Raw genomic sequence first — 12,220 nt, forward strand, 5'->3', positions numbered from 1 at the left:
AAGTGCTCGCCAAGCCCAGTGGCCTGGGGTTGATCCCGAGGACCCTCCTGGTGAAGGAGAGAACTGGCTCCTGCACGTTATCCTCAGGCCTCTACATGGGCACACATATACACAAAACAAACAAATTAATGTGATGAAATAATTCTGTTCTCACTCAAGGCCCTGCAGAGGACAGAGTTCTGCAGGACTGTGAGGATCACATGTCCATGGAGCTGGCCCAGTCCCTTCTCCCGACCTTCTCTTTGGCTTCCCAGTGCGCTGGGTTTTGCCTCTGAGCAGTTCAGCAAGCCGTCCCGAATGGCACGCACATACATCACCCTTCCTCATGTTCCATCTTGTTGGGAACCACAGACAGTTTTATTAATATGAAGAAAAGGCAAAGTAATGGATGTGTCAGTGTTCCCCGGCTCACATTTTCCACAGAGAGGCAGACTCGGGTGCTTACCTCCTTCCAGAATTCCCAGTGAAGGCAGGTGCTCTGAGGAGGGAGATCGGCAGGGCAACCCAGAAGACCTGGGGTTTTAATCTGTAAGCCCTTGTGAGATGGACCAACAAAGCAGCTTCCTGGAAGTCCTCAGTCAAGAAAAACATGAAGGCTCTTCTTTTTACCCATTTTTTTAAATCTGACTTAAGGCTTGCTTTGTCATGATTCTATTTTTGAGATATTTATGCATACGTGGGTGTACTTATCTACTCTTTATTGTCAGAATCTGCCTAAACTGGCATGTTTGAGTGGGTTTTTTTTTGTACATGTGCGTAGAGTGTATACTCAGATTTGTGTGTGTGCATGTCTATGTCTATGTAGAGGCCAGAGAAGGAAGCTGAGAGTACTCCTATATCCCTCTCTGCCTCATTCTTGTGTGACAGGGTCTCTCACTGATCCTAGAGCTAGGCTTGAAGCCAGCAAGTTCCAGACACCTCCTGCTGAGATCAGAGGTATATTCAATCACACCTAGCTTTTTTGTGGGTTCTGAGGATTTGAACTCAGGTCCTCACACTTGCCCAGGAAGTGTTCTTATCCACTGAGCCATCTCCCAGCCCCCCCTTTAATGTTTTAAATTCTAATCAGGCTTGTAAATTCTATGCGATGATGATTATCTGTTTTGACTCACAGTGAATTTATTTGAAGCTGGATCTAGCAGAGAGGCCACAAACCAACCAACCAGCCAAGAGACAAAGACAACGAGCAAATGCATATTACTCATGGACAATATTTATTGTAGCATATGGCTAATGTATAAGGATGAAATAGTACCACGGATCTCAGGGGCTCTTTGAAAATGAAAATTACTTGAATTAACTTTTCAGGCAAACCAAATTATGCATATGCTGCCTCTGTAAGGCTATACAAAATCAATGTTTGTGGAGAGCGGAACAGGGGCCGCAATAAATCACCCTTTCAGAAAGAACTCTCCTACCTGGAGGGATTTCCCCCCTCATTTTGGCTTCTTTAGATGAATGAAGAATTTTCTCCACAAATTATTAATTATTCCAGCTTGCCTATAGAACTCCGTTCCTTGTAGTTATGTAGGAGTCAGTGCTATTCTAACTGCCGCTTTTGATGAAGTAATGGTCCGCTTCTGGGGCCTCTTTTCAGCTGCCCTGGGCGTGCTTCCCATGTAAACGACTGCCAAATAGATTCTTTCGACATTCCAGCCAATTAAAATCCATTTAAAGTGCAGCTGGGGGAAAGGCAAGCCGGGCGATCCCGATCGGGAGGAGAACTTCGGGGCAGTGAGATAGAAAAACAAACTTTGGGGCTCCCACAAGGCAGAAGAGAAGTCAGGAAGGGGAGCTGCCTTTGACGCTAGCCTCCAACCAGAGATGACACCTGGATCCCCACCTTAAAAGAAACCAAGGAGGGAAGCCTGCTTGGGAGGGTGTGAGTTTTGCTCTCATTGCCTGTGGAAGCTGAGTGTTGGCTGGGTGCCCAGTGTGGTACTGCATTCAAACACCCACAGAACACAGGCGTGTTTGTTAAGCAAGCCAGGGATCAAAAACTCCTACAGGAAGATCCGAGAACCCCCAAGAGCCCTCCTGGATAGCACTAGGACTTTGGATGGAGTGAGACAGAACACTCTCGAGCCGGTTAAAGGTGGCAGAGCATCCAGCTGGCCTGTCTGCTATGCCTTTTAGGTAAGCACAGAATTTTTCTTTGCTTTGCTTTCTGTCCCACTGCGGGTGGATGTTGGGGTAGGGAATCAAGGTCACTGTGCTCAGGAGGAGCAGAGCAAAGGTCTGGAGTGCGGATTTGCAGGCTTCCGCGCTTTCTCTGGAGGACTCTGAGGAGTCAATTGGTGTAGTAGTGTGAATGGATTCGGGCATCCGCCAGCACGTGGAGGCTGTGCTGGCGCTCACCATGGTGCCTCTGGGAGGTGTGGCTCCTTGTTACTTTCTTCCTGGGCTTGCTTTGCAAGAATCCAGGTGTGTGGAGCTCGGCAGTGAACGGCTTCCTCCTTGGAACCTGTAATTGCCTGTCTAATGGCTGTTTGATTTTTAGTCCCCATTCCTTTGGCTCCATCCAAAGTCCTAGTGCTATCCAGGAGGGCTCTTGGGGGTTCTCGGATCTTCCTGTAGGAGTTTTTGATCCCTGGCTTGCTTAACAAACACGCCTGAGTTCTGTGAGTGTTTGAACGCGGTACCACACCTGTACAGTCAAGCAAGGTTGATTTGGAGGTTGGTTGTCCTCCTAGGTTAATATTCAATCAAGCCTAAGCATTTTGCTTTTCTAAGCAAGAGCCAAAACGTTGGGAAATGTCTTGGTGAATCCTGATTTTCTTCAGAGATATTTCTTAATGGGACTGTCCTTCAATTCACTATTTTCTTGTACTTCAAGGAAACACAGATATCTTGGCATGGCTGTTTGCCCCATCAGTCTCTAGCTCAGGGGTTCCCTGCCCCTGCCCACCAGAGAACACTGAGCAGATGTATAGTCGAGCACTAGGCATCAATTCTTACCCACCAGTTGCCAGAGGAAAGATGTTGGAGCTTCTTGACTGTTTCCTATCCCCACTTATCACACTTGGCCCATTCTGGCTTTAACTTTGTTCACTGGGAACAAAGAATCTTGCACATTTCACGGTGAGGGATCGTGTTGCAGCGTCCTGAGCGCTGTTAAATGTGCTTTATTAATCTCCAACGTGCCAGTAGCTCAGAGACCATGCCAAGCAGAGACTTTCCAATTTTTTTTTTTTAGCTACCTGCTGCCAAGATAAACGGCGGTTGGCCCGGGAGGGGTGTTTTAAAGGATCGTACAACAGCGACGTTTTCCCCACTAAGAGTGGCATGAGTCAGTGAAAGAAATATTGAATAGAAGAGATTTTCAGGAAAAACCTGACTCAGCTCTCTGTCCATTGAATGGACTTGCTGGCGAGAGTCGGTCCTCTCATAGGCACAGGACTCTGTGCTCTGGGAGCCAGAAGAAGAGTCGCTTTGCTATCTGTGCACATGGAGCTGTCTTGATGAAGTAGGTGCTGTGTGAATGGATATTCATGAACACAGATGGCTTCCCTCCCTGTGGCAGTGCCAGAGCCCGGAGGAGAAACAAGGCTATGTGCACGACCCGTGCCTGCCCCGTGCAATGATTTCAGACCCCAAACGGAGAGGCAGAGGTCCATTTGGACCCAAATGCAACTTTGGGATGAATAATGGGATGGTAGGCCTTGGGCGATGGAGTGGCAAGGTGACATGCAGAATTAGTGGAGCCTAGGTTTGGTTGGCAGGTCCAGAGAGTGAACGGCTGGCCTCTTCAGGCTCTGAGTTACTCACCAAGCCAGAGCAGAATGAGGGGTACAAGGTTTGCTCCTAGATGATGGGGTAAAAGTCATATTCCTGACTGATTGTGCTTTTAGCCATATGCTATAAAGCAGCCAGTTCTTTAAAAGGAGTAATACCTGTATTAATGCATACAGTTGTGCGGTGTGCTTTGAACATATTCAGTCCTGCTCCCTCTTCTGAACGTCTCTCAGATCCCCCTGCTTCCTGTCTCTCTTCCCAAACATATACCTGCTTTTTAAAAAGAGATTTTTATGCACAGAGCTGTTTTGCCTGAATGCAGTTTCTGCACGACCTATATGCCTGGTGCCCACAAAGGTCAGAAGAAGGCATGCGATTCCTGAAACTGGAGTTTTGGATGGCTGTCAGCCACTGTACGGGTGATGGCCATTAAACCTGAGTCTTCTTCAAAAGCAGCAGGTGCTCTTAGCCAGTGGAGCACTGGTCCAGCTTCCAGCTCACTCCTTCTTCTCCTTGCTTTTAAAACAAGTAGCCCACCAGATTCAGTTTGAACTGCCCATCTACTCACGGGAGTGGGGCTGACCACTGGAGCACACTTGACTTCCCAGGGGCCACACCTTAAAAGCGAATGAACAACGACAACAACAAGAAACAATTCTTCCTCCCTCAGAAGCCATTATCTGCCGTTAGCTCCTCAGTTAGGAGTGGGGCCCCTGAGTTCTTCCTCCGTCCATGTTGGCATGGTAGTTGGCTTGATCTTGTACGGGTCCTGTGCAGGTAAACACATCTGTTGTAAATCAATGAATGCAGCTGTTCTGTCGTGTCCAGAAGACAGTTCTGGTGTGGTCCACCCTGATCTCTGGCTCTGAAAGTCTTTCCACTCCTTCTTCCTCGATGGTCCCTGAAGCTTTGGGTGGAGTATGTTGTATAGAAGTCCCATTTATGGCTGTACATGCCACAGACACATATTCTCCCCAAGCAGGGACTTCTGCCGAGATTGTTATGAAAGCCCTGACCAGGAGCTGGGAGGAGCTCCAACTGCCTTTCTGAAGCAGGGACCAAGACACAAAGACGTTAGCAATGTACTTGGGCAGTGATGAGGAGGATGGAGGAACGTTACCGCTGCCATCAGGCAGGTGGTTTTATTTTCTTTAGGTCAAGTCCTGTCTTCTCCTTGTGGCTTAATACAGGGGCTGACCAGCTACGAATCAGGCCAGGACCTGCCCACCGTGTGTTTGTGCAGATAAAGTTTTATTGGAAGACAGCCATACCTGTTTGTTGACTTACTGTCTGTGGTTGCCACTAAACTGTTCCAGCAGAGTGGAGTCATGGTGGCCACCCAGAGACGAGAATACGCACTATCTGCAGAAACAGAGAGGCTAGGCATAGAGAATAAGGCATCTTGAGCTACCTGCGCCCTAGGACTAGTCTTGGTTTGAATTTCTATTCTGTCATGGGTGGGTCATTTTATAAAATGTGATTCAGATATTGCTTCAGTTATGGTGCTGTGGAACTGCTGTGAAATCTGAGTACTCTCTCTCTGTCTCTCTCTGTCTCTCTGTCTCTGTCTCTGTCTCTCTCTCTCTCTGTGTGTGTGTGTGTGTGTATGTGTGTGTGTGTGTGTTCAGTGCACGTGTGAAAAGTTACAGGGACTAAATCTTGGATGTTGTTTCTTGACACTTTGACTTTTTCAGTTTGAGACAGGATTGCTCATTGGCCTGGAACGTTGTTACTATGGGGACCTTCCAGGGATCTGCCTATCTCTTACTGTCACCGGGGTTATAGGCACATGCTGTGTCCCTGTACCTGGATTTTCACACAGTGCTGTGATTTCAAAATGAAATGTCCCCCATAGACTCACAAGTTTAAACACTGAGTCTCAGTTGGTGAAGCTGTTCGCTAAGGTTACAGAGCCTTTAGGAAATGGAGGCTACTGGGGAAAATATATCACAGTGTGTGTGTGTGTGTGTGTGTGTGTGTGTGTGTGTGTGTGTGTGTGACTTTGAAGTACTGTAGTCTGGTCCCACTTCCTGTTCTCTTTACATCCCGTGTGTGGATGAAGCTGATGTCTCTGCCTCCTGTCCTGCTGGCCTTGGGCTACTACTGCCTTGCCTTTCCAGTCACGATGGACTGAATCCCCTCTGAAACGGTTAGCCTTCCTTCCCTGGCTTGTTTTATCAGAGCAATGGAAGAGTTGTAGGGAGCAGTGCTGATGTCCTCACACTTGGGAGGCAAGCTCTTTACCCTGTGAACCCTCTCCCTGGTCTGGGAATTTTTGTTCTTAGTTTTTGCAGGATCTAGTGGCCAACAGCAAGTTGTACACAGATTGGTATAGACCTGTGTGCCAGCTTAGAGCAACTCTAGGCCTGTTCAATGCTCTGCTGCCAGTGTTCCAAACCATGCTCTTCTATGCACCCAAAAATACATCCAGCAACTTTTTCTCTGCTTTGGGGCCTTAGCCATTGGTGTTTGCTCTTGGACTTCTCTTTGTGGAATTCTTTACTTAACTCTTCCTTTTGTCTGTATTTCTGTTGAACTTGACTTCATAGGGGCTGGAATCACCTAAGTGCTTCCCTTGCAATCATGAGAATCGGAGTGCAGATTCCTGAACCAACACAGAAAACAAACAGCTGGAACTGGTGTTGTAATCTTCCAATTCCAGTGCCAGGGGCATGGAGCCAGGCAGATCTCTAGGGCTCGCTGGCCTGTCAGCATAGCCTACCTGGAGAGTTCCAGGCAACTGGGAGACTCTGTTCCAAAAATACAGGGTAGATGGCATCTTATTAATAACAGCCAAGGCTACCCTCTGGTCTCCACATGCATGGGTACATGTAGTCAAATACAGACCTACATACACACAAGCACATATAAATACATACAAGTATACACACTTAGACATACAAGTGCACACACACACATAGATACATATTTATAGTACCAGTTAGGTCTTTTGGCCACTTCATCTCAAAGTTTTCCCCTCATCTCAGATTTTCTCTTTTAAGATTTTAAATGTTTTATCTTGTATGTGTATTTATGGGGGATCGATTGTTCCACGGCCGATGTGTGGAGGTTAGAGGAGACTATATGGGAGCCAGTTCTTTCCTTCAACCACGTAGGTTCCAGGGATTGAACTCGGGTTGTCAGGCTTGGCAGCAAGCCCCTTCATCCACCGAGCCAGCTTGTTGGTCCTCGCATTAGTTTCCCCCACTGTACAGTCATTATCAATGCTCCCCTTGTTACCGCTTCCTTTGCTACTTCCCTATCTTCTCAGCCCACCTTTCTGTCCGTCTGATGCAGTAATGGACACCACAATACCGTTGGGCTTAAGTAGAAGGCAAGATTTTTCTCACTGGTTTTAGGTGGCGTATAAAGGCTCACAGAAAGAGCTGGGCGCTGGGCAGAATTCCAAGGCCAGGCCTGGGAACCGTGTGATAGGATCTACCAGTGGGCCTGTGTCAGCACCGCGGATGCCACCGCAGCTAGCTCCGGAGCTCTGCGTCTGCTGTGCTCTCCTCCAGCAGGGCAAGGACGTCTGCTCAGGAGTCCTTGCCGTGAGGCCGAGCAGCTAAGGCACCACACTGTGATCCCCACAGCTGTCAGATAAATAAACTTCTCTTAGTTACTTTCCTCTGCTGCTCTGTTATAAAGACAGAAAGCTGCATGGCTCTGAGGACCCTGCCTCCTGGGGTGAGATTTTGTTTGTGCCCTAACACAACTTGCCCGAAGATCAGAGTGTGGAGTGAGCCCCGCTAGTTAGCCATAGAGGCCATGCAGTGATGGCACACACCTTTAATCCCAGCACTAGAGAGGTGGAGACAGGAGTGATATGGCTGGGTGGAAAGAGGAATAAAAGGTGTGGGGGGGCAGACAGGAACTCAGAACCTTCAGTCTGAGGATTCAGAAAGACAGAACTGCGCCTTCAGTCTGTGGTAGTAGTAAAACTCTAGTGACTGGCTGCTCTGCTTTTTTGATTTTTTGGCATTAACCCCCTAATATCCAATTAAATTCATGCACTAGCCTCTTGAGGCGCTAATGCTGCTGTGGTCTCCTGGGTACAATGTGTATCGATGTAGAATTTAGTCCACAAGCAATCGGGCAATACATGACTCAGTATCTTCAACTCCTGGGACTGGATGGAGCAGCAGCATTCTCTCTTCTCCATTCCTCTCCATTAAATCTCCTCCGAAGAGTTCCCTCCCACATTCATGACCCAGTTCAGTGAATTAGAGTTGCCCGCATGACCATGGGTATGGGTTATTTCCTTCAGCAAGGAAGATTTATCAGTGGTTTACACCACTGAGGAATATGACTGCCCCCACCCCTGTCCCCAGTAACTGTTAGCTGCCTCAGGGAGAGCGAGGTCCTCATGAGCCTCTCCCGCATCTATGAAGGAATGCTAAAGGACTTGCCTCTTCAGGCCTAAAGTATGAAGCCAGGGCATGCAAGGAGGACTCTATTACTGCGGATGCATGCACTGGTGGATATCATGCCCCACAGAGGTCTGTAATTCACAAAAGGTTTTATACAAAAAGATTTGTATATACCATTCAGCCTGAGAAAAGTCTCTGGTAGGAGATGGTCTCAGATAGCCAGAAGACTCATCTGGGAGACATACCTTGGCCTTCCAAGTTGAAATCTACCAATGTTGGTGCTGTTACTCAGCCTACTCATGGTAGGCTACTTGGGGTGCAAGGTGATGTCAGCACTTTCTGGGGGCTCATTGTAAAGTCCTGCACTATACCACATGCTATACACATATACTATTTAATCTACACAAGATCATGGGTGGAGTAAGCATTAGTATTTAATAAAAGGAAGTAGAGTCTTCCTGGCCCAATAGCTTGTCTAAGTGTGCGGAGTTAGATTTAATCCCTTGACCTTCCAAACCTGGGAGACTAAGTTCTTAACCTTCAGTTTAACCCCACTTGTAATTTATTGTTCCGGATGTTGGCAAGCCATCTGAGACCTCCTGTGTAGTTTCCAGTCTAGTGACGTTAATCTACTTCATACCTAAGCAAGGCGCAGCCTGATCATGTGGGCTCAAGTGGCAGAACAGGGCACTGTTGACTCCTGATGACCCTGCTGATACTGGCCAAGAATGTGTGAGTCTGTAGGTCAGGTTCTAGAAGGGGTGGGAGGGAATCCAATTTTAAATGATTAAATGTCTGGCAGGCACCCTAGATTCTAGAACACCCGTCTCACCTCCATCCTTGTGCTAGATTCTAGGTTAAAGTCTCCAAGTCTTTGGATTCTATTTGGTTGAAATTCCACATTGCATGACTTCCATTAAACTGAGCAATGGTGATTATATCACTAAGGTAGGTTTATAATGGGACTTTTCCTACTCTCTCTTTGCTGGGTGGATGGTGAAAGCATCATATATTACATATACATTGCTATACTGTTTGTTTACTTTTTCAAGGAGAGTGGAGAAAATTTGGAATGGTAGTTTTCCTAAGTCAGGCAATCTAGTAATTTAGTAAAATAAAAAGTTTAGCTGATTTAGTTTTTCTGCGAGCTTTGTAGGTCACCTTCTTAAAACTTCTGGCTTCTCTGGCTGGGACAACTGTCCTGCATAGGAGGCAGAGAGAGAAGGGAGAAGCTCAACAAGGCTTTGTATTTACATATGGACTGAGATCTTCTCCACTGACATATTGACCAAGACCTTCTATAGTGATTAGACCTCAGAGAAGGGTGAGGGGCAAGAGTCTGAATCCTCACTGTCCAGATGATCCCAGTAAGTTTGACTCTTGGTTGATTGACTCTGTGTCCAGAGGTTCCGAACCCTGACTGTCCAGATGGCCTCCGTGGGTTTTGACTCTCGGTTGACTGACTCTGTGTCCAGTCGTCTTATTCTTCCACGCCATTCTGTTCTGCCTATAAGGCCGTGCTGTGATTCAATCCTGCTCCATCTCTAATGAGGCCAGTGGCACAGTCTAAAGGAGGACTCAGGGCCAGGGAGGTGCCCTAGCTGGTTGTGGTGTGCACTTGCAATCCCAGGGCTGGGGAGGTGGAGACAGGAGGCTTCCAAGAACTCTCTGGACAATCAGCCTAGCCTGCTACATGGGAAAGCCTGTCTCAACAGACAAGGTGGACACAAGAGGTACTCTTCTGGCCTGCACCTGTACGCTCGTACACATGTATGCACACCTGCTCACATGAACATACCAATGCACACGTGTACACACTGAGACACAAAAAGGAAAGATGCCAGTGGAGACACTGCGGGCTACGGCCAGGCAGGAGGTGCTGCTTGGAGGAGGAAGAAAGAGAGGAAAGGAAGGAAGGCCTAGAACACAAATACAGCTGCAAAGTTCATGGGGGTCCTAGCTCCCAGAAGAGAGAAAAAAAAAATCGGTCCTGTGATAATCAGAACTGCCACTGATCCTTGGTGGCAGCATGGCAGGGGGTGATCTGGGTGTGGGGGGGGAGGGTGTCAGCAGGAGAGGGTTGATCTGGATGAGGTGAGGGGGGAGGGTCAGCAGGAGGGAGTTGATCTGGATGAGGTGAGTGGGGGAGGTCAGCAGGATGAGGTGGGGGGGTGGGGGGGGTGGGGGAGGGTCAGCAGGAGGCAGTCCAGATGCAGCATCAATCTGCTCTGGTATCAGCATCATAACTGTTAAAAATAAATTGAGTCTGCATTTTAAAACTTTTAAAAGTTATTCAGGAGAATCCAGAAGTTGTAGTTGTAGGTAAAATCTGCACATCCAAATTGTTATCTCTGTGAAAAAAAAGTGATAGAATATTTTGTAAAGAGACAAAACCTGTATGGAAATGCCAACTGAGCTATCCAAACTGCTGGTTTGTGGTTCCTGGTGTCTGTTTGCTCTAAGGGCTTATTCTGGGCTTAACAGAGCAAATTCAGTTTCCGTTCCCTTGATACCCCAGTTACAGGGCAGTGATGCTTGTGTGTGTGTGTGTGTGTGAGAGAGAGAGAGAGAGAGAGACAGACAGACAGACAGAGAGACAGAAAGTGTGCATCTGTGTGTGAGAGAGAAAGTGTGTGTGTGTGTGTGTGTGTGTGTGTATGCACCTGTGTGTGCTTGTGTATATGCATTTGTGTGTGCTTGTATGTGTTTGTGTGTGTATATGTGCTCACATACATCTGTACTCATCTATGTAAGCACATAGGTGCCTGTGTATGAATATGTGTGAACATGTAGATGACAGAAGTTAATCTTTATTGTCATTCTTCAGGCTCCACCTCTCTTGTGTTTCGAGACAGGGTCTCTCACTGGGGTGGCACTGATTAAGAAGCCTATGCTGGCTTGTCAGCACGTCCCAGGGAACTGCTTGCCTCTGCCTACCCAGTGTTTGGATGACAAAGGGAAACGACCCAAACTACCATGCCAGCTTATCACAAGGATTCTGAGCATCCAAACTTAGTTCCTCCCTCTGGTATGACAGACACTTTGCCTGCTGAGCCATCCCCCAACCCTGCAGTGGTAATCCTTGACACCTGTGTTTGTTGCATGTGCGTTCAGAAAAACATCCTCTTCCTTTTCATGGTACCCCCCTAAGCCTGCTGTACCCCATCATGGCCTTTTCTCACATTTAATTTAAGAGAGTGTGCCTAACAGGATATCCCCAAGCACACCCCCAGAACAGTCTGTGTAAACAGTACTTGCAGTGAGCACAAGGAATGGCCCCCAGGGCTCCAGAGAGCCACGTTTTAATTAAGTTACATTTCTGACTTTAATTATTGTCTAGACTAGGATGTTTGCAAGCCTGTAGATGCATGGGTAGTGGCTTGGTGAGACAGTCACTCATCTTTTCTTCATCTCGGAGAAGTCCACACGGAGGTGCCAAGAGCTCAAAGGCCCGTGCACCAGGGTGCAGATCTCCATGACGAACAGCAGTGTGCACAAAGCTTTGAAACTGACAAACGTGTTCTCCCCTCTTTGCTTAGGAAAGGTCACAGCCAAGGGAAAAGCTGAATAGCACACATGCACACATACATTAATGCATGTGCATGTACACATGCATATATGCATATACAAAGAGGTACAGATATGCATATGCTCTTATGTGTGTGTAAACATGCATACGCATGCACGTGTACATGAACACAGACACATGTATACACTCACACCTGCAGGTACTTGCATATGCAAAGATGTATATGTGCACATACAGGCACACTGTTTAGTCTGCTTGAAGTTCTGACATATTCTTCAGGGACCTTGACTTCAGAGGCGAGTCTTTTCATAAACTATATTTGATTTATAGCACTTAAGCGTATATTTTTTGTTCAGCAAGTTAGTAGTGATATTCCTAGAAATACTGGGAAATACCACAAGGCTTATGAAAGAGAAGTAAAAATAAATTTATAGAATCCAATCCTTTCACTGGGATATTCAGAGTCTTTGCTGTGCTTTCATAGAGAAAAGATAGCAACAACAAAAGGAAAATCATAAAGCAAACAAAAAGGTTATAAGAAGAATTTAAGTCCCCAGTTAGATTTATACAGGCAATTCATTTATTC

General features: G+C 47.0%; 1 protein-coding gene across 1 annotated transcript in view; it reads left to right on the forward strand.

Annotated features, from left to right (window-relative positions):
* Positions 1-1,707: 1,707 nt before the first annotated feature.
* Positions 1,708-12,220, forward strand: part of Nckap5 (NCK associated protein 5) — a 912,731-nt gene continuing 902,218 nt past the window's right edge. Inside the window, exon 1 of the mRNA XM_085688321.2 lies at positions 1,708-2,136. The gene's annotated coding sequence lies outside the window, so the exon portion shown is untranslated. The remainder of the gene's footprint in view (positions 2,137-12,220) is intronic.

The sequence above is a fragment of the Myodes glareolus genome, chromosome 5, assembly GCF_982192425.1.
Source record: "Myodes glareolus chromosome 5, mMyoGla1.1, whole genome shotgun sequence".
Taxonomy (NCBI): Eukaryota; Metazoa; Chordata; class Mammalia; order Rodentia; family Cricetidae; genus Myodes; species Myodes glareolus.